The following is a 7731-nucleotide window of genomic DNA, read 5'->3' as shown; positions in this document are numbered from 1 at the left end:
ATATTTCCGGGTCATTTCACTCAGTTAGGAGCCTTCCTAAGCAAAAAAGACTATTCGACCGCAGTCCAAGTCTCTTCTTTTTTTCCTTTTTCACATTGATTTTTAGGAAGCTACCCTAGCCTTGGTGTCCCCGCCGAATAACCCTGGGTTGCTGTACTGTTGGACTTAACAGTGTTTGCACTGCTTTGGAACCGTGTGTCTACACCTTGAAGTACTGACGGGCTCGTGTTGGGAGTCCGATGTCGCTGATCAAGATGGCCTGTCCCAAGCTGCATTTTCCAGCTTTGAACTTAGCGCATGCTGCTTCAGCTGGGTCTCGGGAATCACTTTCCCCTCCCTCTTTCTTCTCTTCCTCTCCTCTCCACACTCCGACTTGTAAGTAACACCATAATTCGAAGTTAAACCTACCATTAGCTATTTACGCGTACATCCGTACGGAGCCAGCAGTAGCAAGACAGCGGCTAGACTGTAATCCTAATTGTATGGTTAAAGAACTTTGTGTTATGAGTCGAGTGTAACTGATTGTTGTCTGTCTCATACTAATCATAGGCCACGTGTGTAGAATTGTCATAGTTCATAGTAAGCTTCTGTGTAGCAGTACCCAGCAACTTGAGATAGCGTATCACTTATGAACCATAATACTAATACTGTAATGCCTGACTCGTCGCTACATTCTACATTATATGGACGGAGTTGTATTGTGCTATACTATGCCAGTATCATATCCCATATTACAACCAAACAGCTTAATTTTCAGAATGATTTGTCATTATAGCTTATATTTTTGTATATCTCTGATTGTGTTCCTCTCTCATACTGATGGAATGATCCACCAACAAAGTCAAATAGAGACGTCTAAATTAATAAGTGCCGAGGGTCAATTCCCTCTAAATAATTTTAAGTGTTGAGGTTGATAAAGGGTGATCTCCAGTTATTCTGGGTTCAGTATTCAGAGTGCTGGGCTACTAACAGGGTAGCTGAGGGTGACCCCCTAAACAGTGATCCTTGAACACTGAACTGCAATTAAATTTGAGATAATACAATAAATTAATTTAAATTTAATAACTCAGTACTATCAACCTTATGACAAGACCCAAAAGTGGGAGGGGCAGTGGCCTGTTGTGTCTTGTCTCTCTGGTTTCTCTACAGGGTTGGTCTGCCAGTGGGACTATCTTTTGTCATTGACTACGCTTATATGCACAAATATTCCGGTTTTTGCCCTTATTCCGAAAAAGACAATATACCTACTAAGCTGTTTACACGGCTAATGAAAATGAATATTCCACTAATATTCCCGTTTACATGCAACCGTGCATACTCCGATTAACGTAATGACATACGTCCTACGACTACGCCCTATGGAGGGATTTCCCTCCTTTTCGAACTGCAGTCATGTTGCTCCCGTGGTGTACCCTCGTTGTCACCTTTCTGCAAGTTTTGCGAAACTGTGTTCTTCAAGCTATTCTTTTTACGGCTATGCACGAGAACAGACTAAAGGTCGGCATTGTGATATCTGTGCATATCCAAAAAACCTGTTGATATCCAAGTCTTTCATAATGTTTAAAAGTAGGTGTGTTTCTCCTTCCGACCAGAAATGTGGGGTTTTCTTTTGTGCATGCATGGTGCTAGTTGGTTTGTTTACAACACACAGAGCTGACCATGAACAGGCAAGAGGCCGTGTGTCGCAAACTGTGGTAAAACCCCCAATTGAGACGCATATTCCGAATGCACTGTATACATGTCCAAAGAATGCTCCTAAAACCTGAATAATAGCAGCATATCCCACTTAATCGGAAAATGCTACATTCAGAATAAGGCCTAATTCGGAATATCCAAACGGAACATGCTGTTTACATGACCCGTATCAAATTCAGAATATTGTCACATTCCGAATAATAGTGGAAATTAGTGTGCATGTAACCGTAGTCAGTGAATTGGTTAAAGGGCTGCATGTGAGGAATAAGAACAGCATTTTGTAAATGCATGTGACCAGTTCTCTAATCCCATGTGTATGCTTGAAGCTGAATTTACTTTGCATGTAAATAAATGAGCGCAATGGCTTAAAGAGTTGATCCATTTGGTCTGTTCTTTGCTGAAATCTCTACGATATCATGAGTGCCCTTCTTCCACCTGAAGAATGTATCACCTGAAAAAATGGTTTAAGCGTTTCTGTCCTGTTAGATTGATTAATGTAATGTTTTATTGTCGGGCTGCACCAATTTGGCCCTGAAATGTCTCCAACTTGTACAGAATGCAGCTGCTAGGCTTCTTACTATAACTAAGACATTTGAACATATCACTGCAGTGCTCAAAACTCTTCATTGGCTGCTTGTTAAATTTAGAATTGACTATAAGATCGTACTATTAACCTTTAATTGTTTTGCTCGAGAATATCTTTATGAGTTACTTATTCCTTACTCTTCGCCAAGATTGCCTTGTTTTCCATCCATCCATTATCTATACCCGCTTATCCTGGGCACGGTCGTAGAGGGTGCTGAAGGGCACACACACCAGTCCCCATTCACTCACACACATATTTATGGGCAATTTAGAGTTGCCAATTAGGCTACCTGCATGTCTTTCGACTATGGGAGGAAACTGGAGTACCTGGAGGAAACCCACGCGCACAAGGGGAGAACATGCAAACTCTGCACAGAAAGGCCCAAGTCGAGATTCGAACCCACAACCTTCCTGCTGTGAGGTGACAGTGCTACCCACTTTTGTCCAGATGCTGGCTATTTGCAAATTTCAAGCATGTATAAAATTATAATTGGAGGTAGAGCCTTCTCATACAGAGTTCCCTCTGTAGCCAAGTTCCTCCCATTGGACATTTTTTTCTCGCCACCGCCTGAGGGCTTTTTCCCCACTGGGGGCTTTTCTACATCATGATTTGATTCCCTGTCTGCCCAAAAATCAATCGAGGTCCACCATCTTTATGGACATTCCAATCCAATAAATGCTCCTTGGAGGAGTTAGGAGTGTGCATCCTTTGTGGAAGTCATTTTTTCAAAATGTGTGATGTATAAACAATCCATCTGTGGATCCACCTCTCCCCATCTGTCGCGTCTGTCATTGACATGCCTTCAAACTGATGCTTGACAGAGCAAGGATGATCCATTTGTGTAATACATGTTGCCTTGATTCCTCCATCCTCATATCTTTTCCTTGCATCCTTTCCTTGTATCCTCCATTGGTTAGAGCTAAGGAGCAAGAAAAGGATGAAAGGAATGAAAATAAGCTATTAGAATGAGCCCACAATCATTGAGATTGCCACATCATCCTTTGAAAAGAGAAATACAGTATACAGCCAGCAGGGGGTGCCATAACAGTGGTAGATATCCCTGCCAAATATCTACAGTAATCTGAGCTCTGTATTTGGGCCTGTTGAAATATATATATATTCCCTGAAAAAATCTTACCAAATAAGTAAGTCAATGACTGTGCTGAGAAAATTCAGAGTGCAGATGGTCAATAGGCGGAGGGTTCAGGCAGCGCTGCGTAGCTCTTCTGCACAGCAAACGTTTCCAGAAAAGAGGGAGTTTCAGTTTGAGGTTCTTTTTTCCATTCTGATGATTAAACCCTTTTCAGTCCATCTTATTCAAACAGGCTCACGTTCTATTTCATTAATGCTGAAGATCTGCACTGTAGGTGGATTTGGATTCAGAATCAGAATCAGAATCAGAATCAGAATCGAATTTATTGCCAAGTACATTTACACATACGAGGAATTTGCTTTGGTCAACACACCGAGGCAGCCATCTGCGGCGCCAACTTATTAGATGAGAAATGAGAGAACAGGAGGAAGGAGGAGGAAGAAAAACAGTCCTTTCAATGAAACGAGAGGGCACTCGTTTCATTGAAACGAAGAAAAAACCTCAGCACATAGCAACATCATAAAAACATTACAAACATTACAAACATTACAACAAAAACTCGAAGACTTGCACGTGTGGTAGGGGGTAGGGTGTCGGGGAGGGGAAGTGTCGCAGCACAGACACTGGGGGGAGCGCGCAGCCGCTCAGGCGCAGCGCATCAACCCTCAGCAGACTGCACTGTAACGGGGGAGGGAGGGGGGTGGGAGCCAAGAAGGCGTTGAGTAGGAGGTGGTGTGTGTGTTATCTTCATGTGCGTGTGTGTGTAAGTCCATGGACTTCATCTCCACCACAGTCTCAACATTGTCTCTGCCGTCTGATACTGATGACGAGGACACGGCCGTTGCCGTGGAGATGACCTCGAAGAGTCCTGATCCAGAGACAAAGTTCCATAGGAGCAGGGAGGTGGGGGTAGGGCCGAGCATCTGGCTGCATAACAATCCAGGAGAGTGGAGAGATATCAGCCTTCCAAGGCCGATGTGGGGGAGCCAATGAGGATAAGGATTGTTTTGGGTTCAGGCAGACTTCTGCATTTTTCGTCTACCTTTAGTCCTGTGGTTCTCTCAGCGTTGTTCCAATCATCCGAATTAGTGGCCCATTTCAGTGAGCCGAACCGACAACTTCTCCAAGTTGGTATCCGTCATGCGAATTTGCGATCCAATCGCATCCAGTTTGCGATTGAGCTCACAAATCGCTTGAGTCTGAGTGTTGACAGCCCTGCCCGTTCCCTCAATGGCGGGCAGCTTCCCAATTAGTGCTGCCAACGCCTTCGGCATTTTGCGATAAATCAGGATGCTGCCAGCTCCAAACAGCAGAAAGCCTGTTATCATAATTCCAATCAAGTAAACGTCTTCAACATCCTCAACGGAAAGGATCGACAGGCACACGACCATCCACTCCTTCCAGGAGTCCATCGTGTATCCGGCTGCAAACATTCCATCAGGGCAAGAGGGCTCTCCCTGACCCGTTCTTCTCGTCGAGAAAATACTATCAATTGCGTTGAGAGACCAGTTGATCAGATCCATGCTTTTAGGTTTCGGAGAGAAATGCAGAGAGAGGCTCCGGATAGTTCAGACAGACGCAGCACAAGACAAGAGAGCAGCAAGCAGGGGCAGATAAGGGCAGGGAGGGAGCAGAGGAAAAAGCGTCCGCCTTCGTTGAGAGCAGGAAGTAAGGATTGCACTGTTCACAGAAGTATTGTTCAAAAATGGGCAAAAAAATGTCCTGCTGTGATTTAAAAACAATGACAATTAGAAACAACAAGAATGGGAGATGGAATTTTTTGAGAAGTGGGCTGAATCCGAGGAGTCACATGTGCGGCAGTGCAGGGACCCCGTCTGTAGAGAGACAGGGCTCATTTCTGGTAAAGATCCTGTATTTGGAAATGAGTAATAACGCTGTACATCTCAGCACTTCTATCCTCACTTTACCACGGGGGTGTCAGGCTCATTTCCCCGTCATCAGACCATTGTTTTTCATCTGTGTGTGTTTTTTTCCAATGCTCAACTGATCCTGTTGAGAAAGAATAAAGATAATAAAAAAGTTAATCAATTAATTAATTAATGCAAACTGTGCAACACTGAAGATGCTGTTCTCTCAGGGAAAGAAGAGGTGCTTTCTGGGTCACCTGGTCTACTCCACTCCTGCTGCAGCTGGGTAGCATTTGGTGTTGGTTTTAAACAAAGAGCATTTGTGAATTTCAACAGTAGGCGCTGTATGCAATATTGTTGAGTTGGAAAAGTTAGTTGTCCTATTTATTTGTTTTTATTTACACTTTAACTACATTTCCTAGCTGTCCACATGTTTTGTCTCATGTTTCTGATTGAAATCCTGCTATCTGCAGTGAATATCTTTGTCCAAGGAGAGCTTCAACTGGAAGGGTTCCAGGCAGGAAATCTTGGTTCAGAATGTAGTAGTCTTCCCCAGTATTCAATCAATACTTGATTCAATAATTCAATCACATAGATTTTCTAACTTCAGACGTTATGTGTGCTCCTGTGCGTCTGTCTCTCTCTCTCTTGCTCTTTTTCCCCTCTTTCCAGAAACCGCTGCCGTTTGCCATTTCTGCCGCCCTTCACAAGCATCCTGCTGGTCCCTGCCTACCTTACACCAATCCAATGACAACGCCAGATTTAAATTACCCACTGGCCATCCCGTATTTGGTTGTTTCCATTTCCCTCTGCTATTCTTCCAGTTACTGTGTTTGTTGGTTGTCTGTATCATTACTTCATGTTAATCCTTGGTTGTGCACCTTAAACAGTGTATCAATTTCCCTTTGTTTTACCCTGTAGCCGTCACATTTGTCCACCACACTGAGGCATTGGGACAGGTAAGACAGAGGCCTATGTACACTTGCGTATAGGATTAAAAGATTTTACAGTATAAGCACACAAGGCTAGGACTGGTTTCCACCCTCTGTATTTATGTTTGTTTTCTAGAGTAGTTAGGTAGGCTATTGTTTTGAAAGTATCTAGGTAGGTTGTCTTCTACTTTTTGGTTGTAGCGAGCTTTGTACAGTTTTGTTACTTTATTTGGCAACATTTGGGGTCCCAATCCTTGGTTGTGTGTGTTTGTAAATATTATACACACTATTTATAGCCTGTCACTTACCTGCAGTGTTATCACTAGTTGTCAGTATTATTTAGAAAACACTTTTTTTCACTGTACTTTTATGTGAATTGTTGTTATTCTTGTCTTGCTGCTCATCGGAATTCACCATTCTTCCCCTTCCCCAGTTGTTCGCTTTTTCTATTTAATATTGCACACTCCATCTATCATACCCCTGGACAGCTGGGTCGTAACACAGGAAATAGAAATAATTAGTGAAATCAGCTGGATGAGTTCATGGGTGGAAGAAACACTTGGCAGGAATGTCACCTCTGGTTGCAGAACATTGATTCCCAGTCCACACACCTCTGAAAAAGATGGCCCAAAATCTGCATGTCTCCACCCATTGAGGAGACTCTGCCTCTAAATGCATAGCTTTGACAGTTCATGTGCCACAAATATATAGATATATACATATATGTATGTGTATATATATATATATATATTTATGTATGTGTATATAATATATATATTTATGTATGTGTATATATATATATATATATATATATATATATATATATATATATATATATATGCAGGCGAGCGACAAATTAAAAGAAAAACCTATATAAATGTGTGGAGAAACATGCAGATGCTTCCATACATGTCTTTTCCTGCATGATACAATTGAGCAATTAACATCCTATCATGCTCTGTGGCATGTATAAAAATGCCTCAGCAGGCCCATAAAATGTAATACAATATTACATTGTTATATTCCTGAGGTATAGAGATAGAAATAAAAAATGATGTTCCTGAGGTATAGAGATAAGAAATAAATTCAGGTGAACTACAGATGCCTAGGCAGTTATGCTGTGTTTTATAATCAGTAATCCCTAATGAGGACGGGAGGCTTTGTTTGCTACTTTGTTGTTTTTGAAGTTGGCAACAGGGAGCTATATGGCATGCATACTATATTAATTCAGTTCCCAATTGAAATAAATGCTGGTGAATTACCAAACTAGATAAATTGCAACTATAAACAGTAACAGCAATTCCCATGGTGTGAAGACATCTCGATGAGAGAACAGAATTCAATACAAAAGCTCCCCAACCTTGGGCATCAAGCTGCCTAACATTACTAGCTAGCTAAAAGCGAGGTTACTTACAGGTCCAACAGAAAACAGGCTAACTCCGTGTTATCTTTCATCCTCGTGGTGAACTTCAGCTGATGCCACCGAGGAAAAGCAATTCCAAGGTTGACTCTGATGACTGAACGAGGCCTTTCAGCTTGTATTTCTGCTTCACTGTG

General features: G+C 42.2%; 1 long non-coding RNA gene across 1 annotated transcript; it reads right to left on the bottom strand.

The window, feature by feature from the left end:
* Positions 1 to 3678: 3678 nt before the first annotated feature.
* On the bottom strand, positions 3679 to 7731 carry LOC135259516 (uncharacterized). The gene is made up of 2 exons (XR_010331293.1): positions 7589 to 7731; positions 3679 to 5384 (listed from the first exon to the last, which is right to left on the bottom strand). It is a non-coding gene; the product is annotated as an uncharacterized LOC135259516 (long non-coding RNA).

This window comes from Anguilla rostrata, chromosome 7 (assembly GCF_018555375.3).
Source record: "Anguilla rostrata isolate EN2019 chromosome 7, ASM1855537v3, whole genome shotgun sequence".
NCBI lineage: Eukaryota > Metazoa > Chordata > Actinopteri > Anguilliformes > Anguillidae > Anguilla > Anguilla rostrata.
This window is presented reverse-complemented; position numbering and strand designations above follow the sequence as displayed.